At 46.8% G+C, this 21,614-nt stretch overlaps 1 protein-coding gene across 1 annotated transcript in view; it reads left to right on the top strand.

The window, feature by feature from the left end:
• The first annotated feature begins 8,379 nt into the window (after positions 1 to 8,379).
• The window catches only part of LOC119217927 (sodium- and chloride-dependent GABA transporter 2-like), a 28,730-nt gene continuing 15,495 nt past the window's right edge, over positions 8,380 to 21,614 (top strand). The window contains exons 1-2 of the mRNA XM_062561390.1: positions 8,380 to 8,460; positions 21,254 to 21,285. The gene's annotated coding sequence lies outside the window, so the exon portion shown is untranslated. The remainder of the gene's footprint in view (positions 8,461 to 21,253; positions 21,286 to 21,614) is intronic.

Raw genomic sequence — 21,614 nt, 5'->3', positions numbered from 1 at the left:
GCCAAGATGTGTTTTTAACAAGTTGGGAAGTCTACTAAGTGCTCAGCCCAGAAGGTATTGTCCCATCATTTCTAGAAAAGAAAATGCAGATGGAAAAAACATACGCCAAAGTCCCAAGCTGAAGGCTATTACTTTGACTTTTTATAACAGTACTTGCGAAGTACAATAAAATAGCAAAGAAGATGATATATAATGTACTTCAGGGTATGCAAGACCAATTATGATTATTTTGTTTGATCACAAATGACTACTAAAGGTTTAGCAAGAAGACAAAGCAGCAATTTAAAATCGATGGAAATGAAAGGCTAACTGGTTGAATCATTTCAAAAGCAACATTAGTTGTCAGACGGTTGGTTTCACATCTGAGAAGCCATCATTTGAAACCGTTTAGAAAGAGAGGCTCTTTTCCAAGAAAATGCGTGGCAAGCGATTGGATGCACCACATGTCAGTCAAGCTCTCTCTCAGAGGTCAGTCGAGGGAAAAGCGAAAACATATTTCTCTTTGAAAAAGTCGGCCTGCATGCCAGACTGTAGTCTTCTATAAATTATTAAACACTCCAATAAAATATAAAACTTTATTGCCAATGCTTCATGTTCAGTGTCAGAAAAAGAACAGACATCTAGTTTTATAAGGTCACAGATACCATAAGCTTTTGCATTTTAATGCCACATTAAAACTTGTGTAAGTGTCTAACTTTAACTTTTACATTTCACAGGAACCTGAAAGCAAGCGTGGGTGAAGCTCTTTCTGTTGACATTATGGTTTGTACCCGTTTAATTGGTGTCAGGACATATAAGTGAAACCTTAAAGGCCTTGACACCTCAGGACTTTCCACATCACCTTGGTATTTAACCGCCGGCTTTGAGCCGGGTGTTTCAAAGTCATGCACCAGGAGTGAGATCATCCTGCAAAAACTGCTCTCACAGCGGTGGGACCAACTTAATACATAAGTGCGCCACAAGATTAATGCCGTGTCCACAGTGTGTGGGCGTCCCAAGAGAAATGCAAAAGCAGGGTCGATATTCTTCACCCACCTAGAAGTCCGACTACATGCAGCTCATGCACACAATTCATACATACTGTATAATTCTGTTATTTGGCGAGGAGAGCAAGAAGTTAGTTAACTAGTTTGGAATAATGTGTGGACACCGTGTGGGTCAGATATGGATGAGCGGCCTCTTTTTTTAAGGGGCCTTTATTCATGACAGTCGAGCGCGGGCCGTGTCCAATCGATCTGCTTTGTTCCTAGCAGCTAAAGATCAAAGGTCAAACGACGAAGTCAAGGTCAGACAACGTGCACGTCAAAGGCTGAGGTTAAGTCAACATTTTGTTTGGCCTAAGCAGACCTCGACCTCTGTGGCATCATGTGTTAAGTGGCGATTCATCCCAGATGTTTTGAACAGGGCTCTGACAACCAACCAACAGTAAAACAAACAAAATCACACAATGAATGTAAAAATGTGACGTCTTTTGCGTCTTGCAAAGCTCTCAGGAGAACAATGTGGTGAATCAGAACCTTCCCATTTTGTCATTTACCAATTGCGTCCTGTGTGCAGCCAAAGTCAGCTGTCTGGAAGGGGCTGATGGAAGAAATGTTTCTGTTTAACGCACCTGCTTGAGTTGGCTTATTCCCGCGAGAGGCCGCCCATTAGAACCACATTAGGTTACATACACTCACACACACACGCAGGCGCTCCCCTTAGCGAACCTCAGTCATTAGTCACTGCAGTATCCTTTTCAGTTCTCACAGTGGTTCTGAACACTTTCGAGCCTGGCAACGGAACGTGGAAAACTTACTGTGACAGCCGGATCCTGTGTGGGGGAAAACCATGTGTAGGAAATATAGTTCAGAGATGTTAGCATACGTATGAAAATCTGAGAGGTGGATTATGATGCAAGAACGCTTTAAGTCAAATGTAGTTGCAGTCACCTTGGATGCAACTGGACCATCAAAAAACTAGCACTTTGAGAGTGCAGATGTTTGCCAATGCTGAATGGCCCTCATCCTTTGCTTTCTAATAACGTTTGTCTGTATATGGGTTTTCTGTGTTTAAAATAGTAAGAAACAATCAGGCCGAGCGTGTAGGCTAAACTCTAAACCTTTTGAGGCTTTTTAAACATCTGAGAACAAATGATGTAGCATAATACAGTAGCAATGGGAGGCACATTTCCAGTATGTACTCCCATTGGCTGGAATGCACACATTCCCCTGGGCCATGCACAGCGCACACCTCGCACACTAACACCCATTGTGCATATTGCCTCGTTTTCACCCGCCTCTTCCTCCACCTCCGACTGCTTCTCCCTCTGTTAACGGGGAACAATCAATCAGGGTCATTTCCTGTGCAGAGTCAACGTCCTGTCTCACAGGATGTGGCTTAAGAGCGCCATGGGCAACGGAGACTCTGTGGGCAGAGGCTGCAAACGCCTTTGTCAGGAAACCTCTACATGCCTCCTAAATGCATATGCAAGTGTGTAACCTATATGGGCTGGCACCTGAGTGCAATCAGGCAACATCTACAGATTAGTTACAGTTGAGATGAACAATTACATTACAATGTAATGCATCGGTTATAATGCAATGTAAGTCGCTTTGGATAAAAGCGTCAGCTAAATGACATGTAATAATAACAATTGATTAATCTGCTGTAGATTTCCTGCTATAATGTGAAGTCTCCTCCCTGCAGGTTTAGAGGTCCTGCTTCCTCGCTTAATACTTGTGATACCAGGGTGAGAAAACAAAATCGGCCTATTAACAGCTGTGGGTGCCCTCAGCCTGTTTGTGAGCGCGCGTGTGTGTGTGTGTGTGTGAGACGGAGAGTTGTGAGGTTGTGTAATGCCAGCGTCGAGCCCCCGTTTTAACACACACACGCAACTCGACGGTAGCTCACTGTTAAATATGGAAGCTTCTTGGCTGTCGGAGCGTTCCTCGGCGGCCAGAGGAGCGCCGGATTCCACAGGAGTCTCGCCGTAAACGCGCCGTAAGAAAAATAGCAGAGAATGGTCAGCAGCAGGGCAAATATCAGGCGCGTTTAAATTCACGTTTGGGCGGGCCGCAGCACGTTGTGTCCATGTGAACTTTGCTGAAGTGGTGACAACTCCAGGGTTCTCGCTAGTAAAGAAACTAAGGCCTGAGCTCTCACACCTCAGGAGGATGTCGGCCTTCTATAAAGGAGAAAAAAGTCGTTTAAAAGTTAAAATACACTCCGGTGTGGGTAAAAACCCATTGAAGACTGACTCCAAATGAAGTTCAAAGAGCTAGGATGGTTGGGTCCGGGCAATGGTTGAGGTCGGGCCATGGAAAGTTATGTAATCGTGAGTGAATGTTTTGACCTTTCTGGAATGTTTCCCAAAATTTCAGGGAGGACAAAGGGTGAGCCGGCTCTGGGAGGAAGGAGTGGAAAACGCTAACAGAGGGGCATTCACGTAACGCCAAAGATGTGGTTTTTAATGTGGAGATTTGGGGTAGTTAAGAACCGGGTTTGGCGCAGTTTAAAGATGCCATTTGTGTCCCCGGTCAAGTTTATTATGGTCAGTGGAATTGAAATGGAATCAACTTCAGCTACGAATTTCCTGCAGATTGGTGTATTAAATAAATACCTTGGATAAAGTGTTTTGGAGAACTGATATTTTGGATAACTAACAAATGTAGTAATGCTGGAATTGTAAATAGTTGGGCTTTAAGAGCCATATTAATCTAGCCCCAAGGAATCGTGGGTCCACATTGAGCCCCCCTGTCATCACTTTATCATCATCAGTCTACTGGTATATTTGGTTTTATTTTTCAATATTATTAAATGCTCACCAACCAAAGTATTGAGGTTTGATAGCCAGCTGCAACGGATTTACGAACAACATCAAATAAAAACTGTTGTGTAGCATTACCTTTTCCTGTCTGTAACCAGGTACAGAAATTAAAAACATAGTTGGCTTTAGACATAACAAAGAAATAAAAACATGGTCATTGATTAATGTAAAAGCTGGTTAAAATTGCACATTCAACCAAACAAATATGCCCCCCCCCCCCCCCCCAGCAGCATAAGCATAGGTGCGGCTAATGAAGACACTGACAGTCAGTCGATCCCACGCGAGGGAGTGAGTCAGCCGCGTGCTGATTAAGGGATACGCGAGCAGAGGAGCCATCAATCAGACGCGGGATCACCCCCCCCCGACCCCCTCCCTGTTTATCCAGCTGCTGCCTCTTTTCCTCAGACGCAGACCCCTGATCCCGTCATGGCTGTCCAAGAAATCCAATCCATGCGCCGCCAATTTGAGTTCAGTTTGCAGTCATATGTTTAAAAGATTACATTGGAGAAAAAAGTAAAGAAAAAAAAAGACTGTGTCACTACCTGGGCTCTATTCCTGACATAGAAAATAAACAACATGTGCATGTGGTGTATGTGGAACAATAAGCGGTGCACTGCTGCCCGCTAATGAAAATACGTGCAGTGCAGTGTGCTCTGGGAAAGTTGGAAAGAGGGAGGGTTGGAATGTCAAGTCAGCCACGTCGATGGGGATTCGCAGCTCAAAGCCCGGCAGGACGGACACATGGCCGTGCGGTTTGAGGCCGAGATACAACGGAGACCGAAATAATGAAAAGGTAATGAAAAAACTGAGGGACGACAGAAAGTATTCGTCTGTAACTTTCTGCTTTCAATTGACAAGTTCAAATCCAATTGACGAATCCAAGGAAGTTTCTAAACTACAGACCGTTCCAGAGGAGATGCCGTACGGAACGTTTGGGTCTGAGTGAGTCAAAGGGTTAAGTTAAGTTAAGGGTTAAGTGAGAGACCAGCTGCTGTAGGCTGGATATGAAGCCTTTTACTCCTATGGAAACCCCCCCCCCCCACCTCTCGAGACGCACTGCCGTCGGCCCTCAGCTCACCCCTGGCCTACAGGAAGGCCGCCACGCGGGCTGAGAGGAGTTAAATTGAAGTCACTTAAAACACTAGAATAACATCCTTTTGCTGATTGATCCTGGAATAATATCCTTCTTCTGATTGATACTGCGGCTGTCAATCAAGTTTCCAGAAAGAGGAGGCGCACCCGACCATTAGAAACAAAATACGACGTGTCGGTAATAACCCCTGTCTCCTTTAAATGTCATTCTTTTACTATTTTCCTGCATCAGGAAACCCATTTGAAATGAAACCTAATACGGCCAGTAATGTTTTTGGGAGTGATTAGTAACGGTGAGGGAGAGAGCTACGCTACCGCGGACTGGGCCGCTGAAGCAGCAGTTCCACATCTAGAGGAACCACAAAGCCTGCCGCCTGTTAGCATAGCTTAGCATGGAGTACGGGTTCGGTTTTCTGACTTTTTGCTAAGCTAAGAAACCGTTAGCTTTAGCCTTCCATTTCTATAATGTCATACGGAGATGTGACGGGGCTTGAGCAGCAGGTGCCCTTTGAACTGATGCCACTAATTGGCTGTTTGGTTGCGGAGGAGCAGGCCTGAACCCTAACCCTGAACCCTAACCCCACCACCCAGATAAGACCGTGGTCTCAGTCTTGCCATCCAACCAAGTATCTGTTGGCTCTCAGTGCATCAGACTTCCTGTCCTTACCTTTTACGGTGGTTGGTTCTAAACATCATTTGCAGTAGACACGTTTGGCTGGAGAAAGCTCGGATTCGTCCGTTACACACGAGAGGACCTGTGTATACCCACACCCACTAGAGCGAGCAGCTCTGCACCAAAAGCACCGTCAGCGGGTTCTCAGTTTGAACCTTTTTGTTGTGTCTTAAGACTCCCCCACTGTGCAGCCAGTAGACGGATGAGAGGTGGTCTCAAATCCCAGAACCACCCTGAAGACGCACACAGGCAAGAAAACACACATTTCTGCACCGGGACACTCACTTTTTCCCAGGCTTTTACTGAGAATACAGCAGTAGCCCGACATCACTCATGTTTCACATTGAGACTCACAGCTCGCCCCAAAGGATTAGTCTGGTGTTACCCCATCACACACACACACACACACACACACACACACACGCCGACATCATCTGGTGCCAGCCATGGCCACGGTTTATAAACTTTGTGTCTGTGTGTACATGTGTCTGCAGACCTCCTCATGCAGGGAGTTTTCCTGCATATTCATGTTGGTTTTGTCATCAAGGAGAAGGTCAGGGAGGCCAAGCTTTAAGTGGGAAGATTGCTGGTTCTGGGATTGTTTGAAAGTGAGACAATGTCAGTTCGGATGGAAGCACCGGCACAATCTTTTTTTTTTGAAAAGTTGAATACAAAGAAATCTTGCGATTATCACAGTACTTTTTTCGAGGTCGAGATAAAACCATCGTGCCAGGACAATTTCTTTGCTCCCAAATCCCTCCAAAGAAAACTGAAATCTGGTGATGTCATGAGTTCCAGTAATCAACCGGAATGACGACACCATCCGTGATTATTCTTTTCATAATTGCAATCACTCCCCCCAGTCTAACTTTTCCTCTCTCCACCCCTCTGTTTTTTGTCTTTTCCTCCATCTGGCCGTCGTGTTTGGAGAACAAATTGGAGGCAGAGAGGACCGCCGGTGGATCTTTCTCATTCACCTAATCACTCTCTCATCACTCTCCTCTCATTTTCCATCAACTGAGAGACGTTTAATGGCAACTGAGCGTGTCGCGTAAGACGTGGTAAAGAGGATATAAATACGCAACATCGCGTTGACCCTGGGGCTGTAATGGGTTTGTTTGCTATCTATAGAAGGTCATGTTTGTGTTGGATGTACTTTTGGATATTACAAATCTGTCCGCCCCCCAAACACGTAAAGGCTTCATCAAAAGGCGCTGACAGAGAAGATTCTGTGTGATATCCCTCATTCGTAATAATTAATGGGGCTTTGCTGACAGACAGGGAGGAATCCCTGACAAGAGGTAGATAGGGGCTAAAAGACACCCACACATACATGGATACGTGCAAGATGGACACAGAGAGCGACAGAGAACAAATGCACATATGAATCAGACACGGGAAATCCTGTTATGATGGCAAGGTTATCTATTTATTTGGTTGAGTTAATTCTTGCTTTTAATTTCAGAGTTTTGGACATTTCTATGTTAATAAAAAAAGATTCAAATCAAAGCAGCAGAGGCTGAGGGAAATTCCCACTCCATGTGCCCTGTTCTTGTGTTAAAGGGTTGCTTCTCTCACGAAATGATGATTTATTTATCAAGAACTCACTGCGTGATACCTTTTAATTCTTGAAGAAAACTCCAAAAAATGGGGTCGCAACATAATAAAAAAATCAGCAAACAGTTATTGATCTGTAACTCAACTCATTTATCCAGCAGTGTGCTCAATTCTCCCCAGCAACAAAATATTACTTAACACACTGAATACCCAACTGAGATCGGCTTGTGCCGTTCTGACAGAGGATCCGACCACCGGCACCTGCCGTTCTTTTCCATGGCACAAGTCCATGGCAGGATCCTGACCATTGAGTCAGGAGCCCTCAGTCTAAACCATTTATTTAGGGGGACACCAAAAGCAATGGGAAAAGGAATAATGGGGGGTTTGCATGGTAGATGGTAGGTACTTCTGTTCACTCATAAGTCCAATGCAATCGTTTTGTCGATTTGCTTCACGCCCCAAATCTCCGTGATGAAGATTATCGCAGTGACGGGAAAAACAACCAAACAAAATGCTCCTTTATCATCGCGCGCCACAGAGCCGAATCGCATGAGGCGGGGGGCTGAGAAAAGTAAAATTGTGGCCCTTTTGTGTGTCTTCCCTTACATAAACAAAAGGGTGTCCAGTGTAAACGCATCCACACCTCTTCCATGTTTTCCCTCTTGTGAAGGTTTTTTACCGGTGCCTGCCTGGCCGCAGCTAACCTCTCGCCCCGAACAGTATGTTTCAGACACTCCCTGCGTGATTAGATTTCCTGCTGCACAGGAAAAATGGACAGAAATCTGGCTCCGGAGAAGTCCAAGTCGAGGGGATGGAGGTGAAAGTGAAAGGCGGGAGAGGCGAGGGGAAAAGTACCGGGGAGAAGGGCACAAGGAGAGAGTTTTCAGGGGGGGGGGGGTTGACTTCTCCGCTCGTGTTCCGCTGCAAAGGATGAGACGCATCAGGAGAGGAGAGGAAAACGAGCACTTTCACCAAAAACAAGCATGGAAAAAGAAGGGGGAAGGGGGGGGGGGGGCGAGAAGAGGGAATGACAGACGGAGACGAATGGAGAAAAGGGAGTGAGACGGTAAACCGCGAATAGTTTGCACTCTAGCAGTTATGCTGTAACCCCCCCCCCCCCCCCCCCCCACTCACCCACCCACCCCTCACCCCTCACCCCTCTCTTGGGCGATCCCGAGCCACAGCGATATATACAAACTCCTGCTGTTGTCAAAGCAGCTCACACCGTTTCACAGTGTATCACCAGAGCATCCACAGGCGAAGGGATTGACTCCATGAGGCATGACAGATTTCATAACACCTTCTCCCTCTCCCTCCCTGTTTAAAATAGGTAAGATTCAACAGCGTGTGGGGATTTCTCACATTTTCCACCTTGCAGTGTGTGTCCTGTCAGACTTGAGCGTTCCTTCCCGAGCATGTGCTACATAGCTGTACACCAGGCGCTCAAACACGTGTTGTTTTTGCAACTTTCCTAGAAGAAAAAAAAAGTGTCCCTTTTTTGTGTGTTTACCTGTGACTGCATTCTCAAACCCGTGTTGTTGTTGTTTTTGTTGCCTCTCGCTCCTCCAGGTGCAACGGTCTGTGTTCCCACCTTCACTTCTATCTAATAGCGGCATCCTAGATGAAAACCTATTGGAAAATGATATCGTTAATGTCCAGTTTGGTAGATTTGCTTTTCTTTACTGATTACTCGGCCACATCCTTTATTCATCCGAGGACCTATCAACATAGTTGGGCGTGGCCTTATTTTTACAGAATTTTCAATGCTGTTGCGTGGAATAATATCCCCCCGCATGACACCTCCCGGCTCAGAGACTCCGTGTGACGTACGGCTGATGCTCTTTGACACAAAGCGGCGTGGAGCTTTCATCCTGAGATCCGTTACTCAGGTCAAGGGATGACTCAGGGACAAGCTGGAAGTCCAACCAGCTGACACCAGATATTCAATAGTAAACAGGATGCTGTGCGAAGGGCGAGGCGGCGGGGGGGTGGGCAATGACTCAAAGTGAAATTATGCTGCAGTCATACATTTGGATTCATCACAAGGGACACGCTTCTGCTTTTACTTTGCTGTTGATCCCATTAAACAGTCATTTGGGGACAGCATTAGTGTTGTAACGCCCCTTTAAATGTATTATTAGCGGTAGTCTTAATTGCCGTTTTGTTGTTGCCAAATCTGCGCCCCGCCCCCGCATCCCCCCCCCCCCGGCACTGACCTACTTCTCCGAAAAGCTATCTGCCCTTTTAGGCCAGTCGGTGGGTTCTCCCGCGCGGCTGTTTCAGGCTGTCAGTGTGTCCGCGTGTCGGAGCACACCGGGCCCTTTAACGGGAGGGGGGGGGGGGGGCAGGGGCGGTTGGTGACAGTTTGCCGATGTCATCCACCGACTTCCTGTCATCAATCTTTGTCGACACGCACTTAAGAGTACGTTGATAGATGCGACAAAGAGCCCCCCCCCCCCCCCCGATCCCTTCAAGCACTTGTCACAAGTGTCCACTGTACTGTGAGCCAGCCAGCCAGCCAGACAGCACTTGACCCCTCACCCCCAGAGGTCAGTGACCGTGAGACCCAGACACTCAACAACAAGAAGTGCCCCCCCCCCCCCTCCGGCCTCCCTTTCGGTTGAATCCGGCCATGTCGTATTATCAGCTTGAACCCCACCCACGTGTTTTGGTCCGTATCATGTTTGAGCCCTTTTGAAAATGCAAAGAATGCTTGAGTAAACACTCAGGGCCGCACAGGAGCCCGCCGCACAGGAGCCCGCCTCACGTGACGGACGCCCGGAGCCGAGTTGACTTTTTACCCGCGTGTCCCTTTCATGTGAAGGATCTCACACCTTTGTAGGAATTCCCTCTTAACGCACAATAAACAACCAGAGTCCAGGCGGTTAACCGGCTGATAGACGGGCGTCCGGCGAGCGCACCGCGAAGATCCCCCGAACGCAGCGGCGGGTTCGATCGAGAAGGACCACAAGCTGGCGCTTCGAGCTAATCATTCGTCCGGGGAGGAGGGAGGGAGGGAGGGGGAGGGCATCAGCGCTGTGGGAAAGCAATCCTGGGAAGCTGGGGAGAATCTGAAAACGTTTTAAGGGGAGGTGAAGATAAGCAGATCGCAGCCGCTAGGGTGGAGAGGAGTGCGAGGCAACGGTGAGGTACTCCCCGCCCCCCCCCCGATGATATGCTGCACAAGACATTATCCATCAAGAGTTGCATCAGCGGTTCAAATGGATTTGTCACAGATATTTGGTAGAGAAATAAGGTCCAGCTACTGCCGTAGGAGGAATTCAATAATATTTTTGCCTCTTGTGTGTGAAGGAATGGAACCACCCATCTGGCACAGTGAGGCTATCACAAGTCATCAATACAACATACATGACTCAACGTGATAGCACAAGTGTGTCCGCGCCGAGTCATTCCGGTGGGACTCGTTTTATAAGAGGCGCCCGGGAGGAGACAATTAAAAGAAAAAACAAGCCAACCCGGGACAACGTGTCCACAGATACGAGTGTTAAACTGCGAGGTGCAAAGTTCACGCTCATAGCGAGGCAGAGCCGCAGTGAGGTCATGGTTGCTTCCAGGATGACGGCATGCGAACAGCTGCGGCCGCTGCCCCCCCCCCCCCCCCCCCCCCCCCCCCGGCCCTCTGGCCCCTCGCACTCTGGCGCCCTCCCTCTGGCCCTCGCTTACGCAATCCCGGCGCTGAGAGCGACGGTCTGGCACCCGCAGCGGACATTAACACGCGGTAATGCAGTAAAAAATGAATTCATGCACTTTGTGTGTGTGTGTGTGTGTGTGACCGAGCGAGCGGACCGTCGAAGGCCGCACGCACGCCTCAAAGAGGAGGAGGCCACGACGGGAAAAAACGCGCGGCGTAAATCACCTCCAGTTGACCACTAAGTAGCAAAGTGTTCTCCCCGGGCTTTCATCGCTCTCCTTCAAACGCGAACCGACCCGACTCACCGCGCGGCCGCCAAAGACGCTTCTTTGCCGGCTTTATCCGCCTTCCAACTCTGTTGGCCGCCCCCAACCCCCGCGCCGCCCGAAAACTCCACTGTCAGCTTTTTGAAACGCACACCCACACAAAGACACACAAACTCGGAGATTGCCTCCAGATGTCTAATTGGAGGGAGACATAAATAGGGCAACAATGGCGATGGGGAGGGTCCCGAAGTCGAGCTGAATCGGATGAGAGGGGTCGTGGCTGTCTGTCCGCACTGGTTAAATATTAGTCACACGCACTTTTTGATTTTAATGGACGTGCGCTCATGCTCTCTCCTCCCGTGCAATCCCGGTTTTTGAATATTGATATCTGATACATGCTCTTGAAAGAATTTCTTCGGCTTTTCTAGCTCGTCAAGCTTAAGACACAACTGATGGCAGGAAGTGCTTCAAGAATTTTAATTGAGCTTTTAGGGTGACGCTGAAGATCGCGCGCAGGGGTCAGCGTGCAGGCTTATCTCTGCAGCCAGCCGGCTGACGTCGCTGGGAGGTTCTCACAGATCCTATCTCCGTGGGAGACAATGAACCATCGCAGAGCTGCCCATTAAAGATCAACACGGCTGGACTTTCTCTGCCCATGTCAGACTCCCTGCTATTAAATGTGATTATGAATGGTTGCTGCTTTCAAAGGCCTCCTCCCACAACCCCTCATCACCCCTCATTCAAATTTCTACAAAAACAATCTGCCAGACTAAAGCCACGGCGTATGGAGGACTGCGCTGTGACTGTATCGAAACACAGCTGGGCCTTTTTTTAATGAGCGTGAAAAAAAATTCTGCAGAGCAAGACTCAAAGAGTGAGTTCAAAGCCCCTTTAGTACCACACCTGGGTATCGATGGTCATTTTGGAAATGCAATATAGTTGAGCTATTTTAAAGTGTCTAAATGATAAAAATAATTATTTTGTTTACTTTTAATATAGAATTTCACCGGGAGTGTTTGCTTTAAGGGTTATAAAACTGAAATGCATTAAAAAAAGGCCAGAATCACCTCAGCCCACCATGATGTTAACGGTAGGTTGATGAATGCAGAAAAACTCCTTGTTTCGTCTTCAGCAAACAAACCGTACCTTGATAAAAAGAGAAGGGGAATTACCACACTTCCTCTTTAGGCAAAGTGATGTCGTAGGGAAATGATTGGGAATGGCATTGGTCAGTGTTATCTGACGCCAAGCCTTTTTTTGTCTGTCGTTTCAGCATCAACACCACATTTGAATGTATATTTTCATGAATATATATACATGCCATGCTTTTAAACGTGGGGCCATGACATGATGGGTGTAGGAAATGAAGAAGCGGCCCGTGGATAATGCGAGCTGGGTGTTTTCTGGCATGGGAGGGAGAGAGAGAGAGAGAGAAAAAGAATGAGACGAGTTGAGGATGAAAGTACGCGCCTTTTGTCTCTGACCTGGCCAGGCGAAATAGAAAAGCGAGGGAGGAAAATGAGAGGACAGTCGGGGCGGCTGGCGGCATCTCACCAGAGAGACGTTTCCTCCATATCAACAGATGCGGTGTCTGGTTTGGGAAGTGGAAAGGAGGGGACAGAATGGACAGGATTCGGAAAAAAGAGAGAAAATATTGTTTTTAAAAGAGGAGAGATCGGGGCAGCTATCAGATATTGCTTTGTGTCTGCACATATTATCCTGGCTGGACGAGAATGAAAAGCATTCTTGGGACGTCCTGGGTGGGAGCAGCTCTGGTGGCGGTCCAAAGCAGGGACCCCCTGTTAATCCTTTGTTTTATTGACAGCAGGTGCTCTGGGGGGCTAGAGGCTTAGTAGTGGCGAGGCTTCGTAAATCCTGTTGCGTATGAACTCCAAGCGCACATACACAGCGATACGAACTTTAGATACAAAGGCATTCATCGAGCTTCATGGGACTGGGGAACAGCTGATTGTTTCAAAGATATTCTCTTTCAGGATCCGGTATCAGGAAACATTTTTTACCATAATATGTCAGACGTACAAGGAATTTGACTTGGCGGTTGGTGCATGACAGCAGACAGTTCGACAATGGACAACAAGACAACATAATGCAAGAGGATGTCTTTGACCTTGAGGAGCTCAAGTTCCTTCCATTCCAACTTTAGACAGGGCGCAGTTTGAGACCCTTGTACTGAAACCACCTACGTGACATCTCCGTGTCAGTCACCGTCATGGCTTCGATCTGGATGCAGATAATGTAATATATGCGCATTTAATGGCGTTGAATGTAATTAGGTAGAAGGCCGGCCAGAGAGGGATTCTGGTCGGTTTGAACTGATAAATGGTAATTTTGAATGCTGTAAGTCCTCATTCATGAGTCTACTACTAATTTGTTCAAAATGATTAATATTGGGTGGCATGCTGAAGGCTATGACTAAAAGGTTCACTTCCCCTAGTGGGATTGACCAGATTTATTCAACATTGTGTTTCTTTAAATGCAAAAGTGAAATCCGCTAGGAGACTTCTGCAGCTTCTGCAATTTATGGGAGCTTTTATTCATGAGGTTTCACATCCGGTGGGGCCCTGTTTTTATCAAAACAAATTGCCAAATGGAGAATTCCAAGCTTCCTATGGCTGTGCTTACAACCCAACGCAGATCAAAAATGTCTGCGTATTGATATTGGCTCGTTGTGTGTGTGTGTGAAAGAGGAAGCTGCTCCCGTTGTCTGGTAGAAGAGCAACGCGCAACAGTATGTTTTCATGAGTGTGCGTGTGTGTGTGTGTGTGACCGCATAAAGAGCTTCCTGGCTGCCTGGAAGCTTTCCGCTTCCTCGTCCCACACCCTCCAGACCTCAACCCAGCACTCACCGGTCCGGCCCTGCTGCCCATGGATAGGCAGCTGATAGGTCCCGCGTGTTACTCCGTCACCATTCGTCCCCCAAAAGAGGTCTGCCCAAAGGAAGCCCTGCGTTGGAGGTGTGGATGATGCAGGTGTGCGAGGGTGGACTCCCACCTACAGGAAGGGGACAACAATACGATCGTCACAATGTGTGCACATTCACTCATGCTTGGCTGCTCAAACAGATCAACAAGGAAGTGTTGACTTTTCAGAAATCGGAGGCAGTTATGAGTTCATTCATTATGTTCATGATTGCTGATTCATTCATATATATATATATAGGTCAATATATATTTTCATATATATATTATATATTCAAATCTTCCACTTGAGAAAAACCTTTTATTGACTTATTTAGAAGCTGCTTTTTTATTAAACATGCTATAGATTTACCTTTTGCAAGTTTTTCTTAAAATGCATGTGTCAGGTTGTTCAAGGAAAAAAAAAAAAACAAGAATAAAAGAGGGGGATGATAACCGTTCCCTCTGCTCCCTCATACCCCCTCATACCCCACATACCACCTTTAAGGGATGTTGGTGGTCTGTGTTAGTGTGTTCCAAAAAAAAGCAGCAGTTTAACACACATACATGCACCCTTCACTCATATTTACAGCGCGCTGACAAACAGGATATACAAGGAAACTTTTCCACCGTAGCAATGACCTGAGACCTGTGTGTGTGTCTGCGCGTCGATGTTAAACACAGGAGCTTACTGGTCACATGGTTCGTCAGGTGATGCATGTGCAGGCTACCCGGCAGTGCGGCTGCAGACTTTTTTGGAGGATCTTATGTCAAATTCTGAACTCGTACTCGGAAATAAACGCAGACGCATCTCACAAAGGTAAAATACACGCACACACCTACACACACACACACAAGAATCATATAGTGAAACTGTTTATTAGCCAAATTAAACAGTAAACCTACAAAGGGTTTGACCAACTTCTGCCAACTTTTGTCTTATTTTATGACACGGACATTTTGAGTTCTCTTGAAGATAAAGCGAAAGACGTCCTCCACAGTTCATCACAGCCTGCTGCTTAAGGGTGTGTAACGAGATGGCGATAGGTTGTTTTTCAGTGACAGGCGAGCTGCTTTAATGGGATGGCTGCACACCTCACTGAGCAACAGCAGCAGGTGTCCTTTTGCAGCACCACCTTGAGCTTAAAGTGGGGCAAGCAAACGCCTCCAACACATGTGCAAGAATTTGCACTTGAAGTGTTGGACCGGCGCCGCCTGCGAGTTCGGTCCAAAAGGAGCCCGACAAAGTCACACAACGTCTTCTTCCGTCGTTGACCTCGCCCTTCGCTCTGCAACTTGCTGCACCTCAGCGATACGTTGCTCGGAGGTATAGTGGTGCTCTTTTTTTCCACCCTTTTTAAAAATATTTTGTCTGAGACCAAAGCAGGGGAAGGGCAGGCCCAGTCTTCATTTCCCAGAGGATGTAGAAGACAGATTTTCTCACGGTGGTCTTGGCCCGAGCCGTAAGCTGGCACGCCTTTGGTATAGGTTGGCTGCCCGAAACCCCCGCGAGGGATGCCCGGGCCAGTTCCATTTCCTGTCGAACATCCTCCCAGAGGAAAGGAGCTCTGCGGCGTTCGGGGCAACACCAGCAGTGGAGGAAGAGGAAGGGGGAGACGAAAGCACGAATGGACTCCCTAAAAAGCATCAAACGGCATGTAATCAAAAACAGTCTGCGTTAAGTCAATGGAACTTTTCAAAGTAGTGAGCACCAAAAACAAATTTCCATTCAGCGTCAAAATTACATAAAATAAAACAACCCAAATACATTACTCAAGGTGTGACCCTTTATGTTCAGCTATTGTTTTCATGTCACTGTTGTTGCAGGTTCATATTTCAGTCACATTATACCATACATTCTTATGGTAACTCAAGGCGTCTGTGGGATTTTTCTTGTTGTCTGCCAGGGTTAAGCATCATTTTTGTGGGAAGTTTATCCGCTATCTCCTACCGCTGTCTGGGTGTCTGTCTCCTAAGCTCCTGTGTTCCCAGCAGGGTACGATTCCATTGTTTTTCCGTCATGCATTCTCCAACACGGCATTCCAGACGGATTTATATGCATGTATTTTTACTTTTTCTTTCTTTTATCCCTCTCTCTCTAACCTTCTATCTTTTATTTTCTCCTCCCAGGGCAGCATACCACAAAATCACTGGTTGCCACAAATAGTTGGACTAACTTGTTTGAGCTGCTGCGTGTTTAAACTGAACATGTTCTAAGTTGAACTATAGCCACTATTACGGCTGTAATTAGGAGCCTCGTTTGGAGTAAAACCGCTTCTTCCTTTTAAGGCGGGCTATTAACAGCTTAGATAGCAAAAAGGCCTTTAAGGTCAAGAGAAGAAGAAAATCATTTGGCAAGAGCCTTGAGCATTGGGATGCCGTCCAAGGTCAAGTAAGGACTGTCTTTTATCGAGTTCAACGAGGCAAATCAGCCATGCAAGGACACTTCTCGCTCTTCTTTTGATTGATTCGTGGTCACAGCGTCACAGTGTATTGAAAAGAAGACTCTGTGCACATATCTTCTCTCAAGAGGGTGCCAAATCTAAACTAGAACTTCCCAAAAGCTGTTTTTTACTGGTCTGGAAGAGCTCCATCACTTTGAAGAGAGAGATCTGTCTGGGGACAGCGGGTTCCTATTGTGTCTTGAGCCAATTCATCACAAGGGGAAGGATCGTGAAAAGCCTGCAGGGGCAACTGTAAATCTAGCGAAACCTGCAAAGAGCCGTAGGCAAGAGCACTAAGTCAGCGCGTATGTGCCGGCCTGTCAAAACACGTAGAAGAGTGTTTATTTCCTTAAATCTACAGCCTTAATCTCTCTAGTATTACCTATTTTTTAAATCCAGAAGAATAATAAACAAGACCTAACATACAGGTTGAATGCTCATTCTCTGACATGAAAGGTGTGAAGACTTCGTTGACTTCATTGCATGGCACAGGGTGCCTTTGAGCCAGGGCAACGGCCTACCAAGTTCCCCCAAAAGCCTAAATGAGTCATTTCTACTCTTATACTTGATTAGAGTAGAAATACTTGTTGATTTATAAAGTATGTCCTCATGCATGTGCGAGGACATAGGTCGTTTTCTGTGCATCCTCTTTTCCTTCCCCCTTCCCTTTGTTACTCTTAATTAATTCGCTCATTCACTGTGATCGGTTCGACGTGTCATGACGCTGATGATGAAGTGTCAGAGTACAGCCAGAGAGTTTCCTGTATTGCTTCCTTGATGTCTGAGGAGAACTTAAGCAGCGTGAAGTTTTCTCCGCGCAAGAGTTTTGTCACGCAGATGGCACGCAGAGGGTTGCTTTTTGATCACGTAGCTAATTTCAAAGCGAACCGCTCATGTCACTAGTATGGGATCAGAGCAAAAGCACAGAAACCACACAAAGGCTTTTATATGCTCCCCAGCAGAGGAGAGTGAAGTTATAAGCATAGATTTGGACCACAGAAGTGGACTCTCCCTCGGGTCTTAAAAAAAGTTTCCACTGACTGTTTTTCTGCTTTGACTTATGAGCATATCGTAGATCTCCTGTCCAGCTAAGTCTTGACAGGACGTTTGCGCTGCAGAGTCGATAAACTATGGAAGGGATTAGAAATGTCCAACATGCAGTGTAAAAAGCCAGCTTTGCCCTTGCCAAAGAAACATAAACACATGCCTCATTCCATTACGCCTCTATCCGCCCGTCTCCTCAGCTCTCCTTGCAATCCGCAGAGTTTTCCCAAAAGAATGTGAGCTGCCTGGAGGACTGCAGACGTTGATCGCGGCCCCTTGGTTTACCACTCAGGAATCCAATTGGGTCATTAGGAGACAGGAACTCCGCACCGGCTACTCCACCAAATAAGTGGTTGTTGAAGGGTGACTGTTGTAATGGAAGAATCTTAGAATCTCTTGTTGCCTCTGATGACGGCTTTTAAATATTTCACCTTGAGCAATTCTGATGTATGACCTCCTCATTATGGCGACAGCCGTCATTCATGGTTTCTGAGGGACACACAGTTAAAATCTTTCCCCGTACTTGCATAAGACCAGCGATTGGTGGCTGTTTCGTTAGATCTATTTCTTGAACAATAGAAATCACAGACCCAAGGTCGCCCAAAACCTGTCAAGCGGTACATCTGCCACCACCCCTACTGAGGTCTGTCAGAGGACCAAGAGTTTAAAAAGTGGCTTAGGACATCTTTAATTGCATCCAAACACAGTGCGATGCGAGGAAAATGTACGGGTTATAACTAGAAATCTCATACGGCACACAGAGAAACACCTTGTCATACAAGTAAGGACAGAAGATCCCCCTATAGGCTGCACATTCCTGCGTTGTTGGTATGTTTGTGTTTGGAGTTCAAAAGTGGTGAGTGTCTGTTGGACTCACTCCAAAAATCACCCCGTAAGCCCTCGGGTTCCTGTCTGCCGCTCACTCTGGCTGTGTGTGTCAGACTAAGCCATCAGATAAAGAAAAAACGTGAGGCATTTTAAACTACCCAAAATTCTTGGAGCTACACGCGTAAAATGCTTTCCCACCTGCGAGCAAAGGGTGTACTTTTCTTAATCACACAAAAATGTCCCTGCTGATGATTTTATTTATTTGAAATCTCAACTTGAGCCATATCTACCCATCACGTATGACATCATCAAAAAAGAAGAAATGATCCATCTCGTTCCAGGCTGGTGTGAAATAAGGATTACCCAGAAGGTATGTATTATGTGACTACCTCACTCTACCTCAGCGGGGCACACACCCAAAAACCAACGCATCATTGCTAATGAACTTATTTGCTTTGACTGTTGGCGTTCTAACTTGTTTTTCCGGCGCCCCATGACGACGATTGCCCGCCTTATAGCTACGCCGGCTTCTGTCTGTCGTGGTGGCTGCATGAGGCCTTTGTGCTCGGGCTTTAGACCCACATCAGCATGACACAGCAAAAAGGCAACTAGGACTCAGATCCTCCACGGTAGATGACGACGTGTCCATAAACCGTAGCAGTGTTTAGTTTGTCTTACCAACCAGTCACGTACAGTATACACTTACTACAGTGTCCATAACCGTTTTCTCTGCATACTTTCCCTTCCCTCTGCCTCTGTCACAATAGCACTGTGCCAAATAGTTTCTACATCACTGGCTGACCATCCTCATTCCATCTCCGTGACCCAAAATGACCAGACAGAATGGAACAAAGGGCCGATGCAGGATAATATGGACGATGGTGGCGCATGGAAATCCCGGCTGCTCTGTGTGTCATGACAAAGTGACCCTGAGCAAGACACCTAACCCCTTTATTGCTCCCCAGGCAAAATGTAAGCCATCGTGTAGTTGTTTTTCTATTCCATGGGGTACACCAAGGAACTAAGGGACCCAAACATTGGGCTGGAATCCACAATACGTCAAGCAGCACACAACGGCATCTCAAAATAACAGCTGCTAAACAAGGCTGTCCGACACAACTGCAAATTACAACCCCTGAAATATAACAGCAGACACAAAGAGGAGCAATTTTCCAACTGAAGCAATCTTTGCAAGAAATTGTCGTCATGTGAAGCATTAGAGCTCCGTGGCAGTTGTCTGCGCTGGTTCTTTCGTTATGGACACACTGGTCGAGTTGGCAACAGACTTTATTTCGAGATTCTTTTCCGCTGCCCGGTGGTCTGCCCGCTGTCAGTCCGCTCCTCGGCCCTGAGCGCCAATCAGTCAATATGCCTTTCAGCTGCGCTCATTACCTACCGGCACCGTTCCCCTGAACCACTCCCCCTCTGCAGCTGAGCCAACCACGCCCCGCCACCGCAAGCTCCTTGAGAAAGTTTAGGAAATACTTTCCTCTGGGACGTGTGTTTCTGCGTTGCACAAAAGTCTACCATCGGGACAATGTAAAAATAACTGAGTGTACCACTGAGTGGTGTGTGTTGTCTGGCCAGACAACGTGGCCAGACAACACAGTGTACCAAGGGCCAGCAAGGGTTACATGATGTGGTCCTAGACACCAAAAGTGGAAGCATTATTAGTGGGAGAGTGTCCCAGTACGGCCTGACACTGCAAGAAAAAACAAGTTTGACATGCACTCCAGAAAATACTTCTGCTTCAGAAATAATACAAGATGGTGTTGTTCGTCCTGCACTTTAACAGTACCTGTGAAGTTAAAACTGAATTCGAAATGAGGCCATGGGAGAATTAAGACAATGGAAAATTGGCTATGCAACCAGAGGGAGAAGGGGGGGGGGACGTCGGACGCGGAGCGCAATGGAAAGCTGCCTTTTGGAATATCTCTGTCTTGTCAATCAAGTTTGGCTTCTATTGGTCGACCTCTCTTCTGAGGAACTCGCAGCAGTTATTCAGGGTTCTACAATGCACGCACACACATACACACACACACAGAGCTCCCCATTGCTCTCCAGCTCGAGAAGCCAAAAGGCTTGAAGCAGCACCGGCTAACGGACAAGTCTATCATGGTGATTAATAGGTTTGAGGATTTTCTGTTACGCCAATAGAACCACTAATCCAGGATCAGGAGATCCTTTTTCCCCTCATACCATCGCGTTCCTCCCAGTTTCCATAACGTATGTGCCTTTCGTTGGTACGCAGAAGTGAAAAACCTGTCTCAACATGATCACACCCTGAACGTATATGTTGAGATCATAAAGCTCAATCGTGATCCTCAACATGTCGCAATAGTCTGGAACAACAGGACAGTAAATGACAGGGTGGCAACCACATGGGATGATGTGGATGCCTTCATGAAGAGAGACCAAGGAATGTTCCCTCACTTTATCTTTTGAAGTTCTCTCTCTGTGTCCGTCTCTCTGTGTTATGCACTGTAATGTCAGCTATTGTCTCCGTCCCTCCTGCCTCATGATAGAGGACGGCATGTAGAGACCCCTTGCACGATAGCGTTGGAATTTTGCTCACTGGACAGGAGGCACAGTGAGACACCTGGTGAACATAACCTGCAGCATGTTGGCATTGGCTTACTGAAAATAGGAAAATGAACAAAACATACATCCTCACGAGATAATGAACCTGAAAGGGCCGATTTTCCGCCTTTATGTGGACGTCAGGGCAGATCGTAGCAGAATCAAAGCCTCGGACCGCGATAGAAAGGAAATGCAATTGCTGTGGCCACACTTGGTACCGGTCTGGGAGCTCATCATTGCAACAATAGCTCCTCCTGCTTCATCCAACACACCTGTGATTTGTTCTGTATCCTCAAATGTTCTGCTCCTCCCACCTGACTTGCATTTTTCTTTTTTTTTCCCCTCCTTTTTATTTCTGTTGCCGACCCGACTTGATCCAACACTTGAGAAGAAATCAAAGACAGCAGTTTCACGTCTCTACCGGTAAGGTTAAACTATGTGTGTGTGTGTGTGTGTGTGTGTGTGTGTGTGTGTGTGTGTGTGTGTGTGTGTGTGTGTGTGTGTGTGTGTGTGTGTGTGTGTGTGTGTGTGTGTGTGTGTGTGTGTGTGTGTGTGTGTGTGTGTTTCCCTCCACCGCTAAAGATGTTTTAAAGATCCTTTTGACTTATTCACCAATAAATAAATCGCTGATACCCATTACTGTAATAGCTCATAAGATAGTACTGATAGATTGATCCATCCTCCCACACATTCCACTCCTTCCACTGCCGTCTGCTGTTGGCTGCATGACTTCCGTGCGCTCCGGCTTTTAA

The sequence above is a fragment of the Pungitius pungitius genome, chromosome 3 (genome assembly GCF_949316345.1).
Source record: "Pungitius pungitius chromosome 3, fPunPun2.1, whole genome shotgun sequence".
Taxonomy (NCBI): Eukaryota; Metazoa; Chordata; class Actinopteri; order Perciformes; family Gasterosteidae; genus Pungitius; species Pungitius pungitius.
The sequence above is the reverse complement of the archived record's forward strand: the minus strand, read 5'-3'. Positions and strand labels throughout refer to the sequence as shown.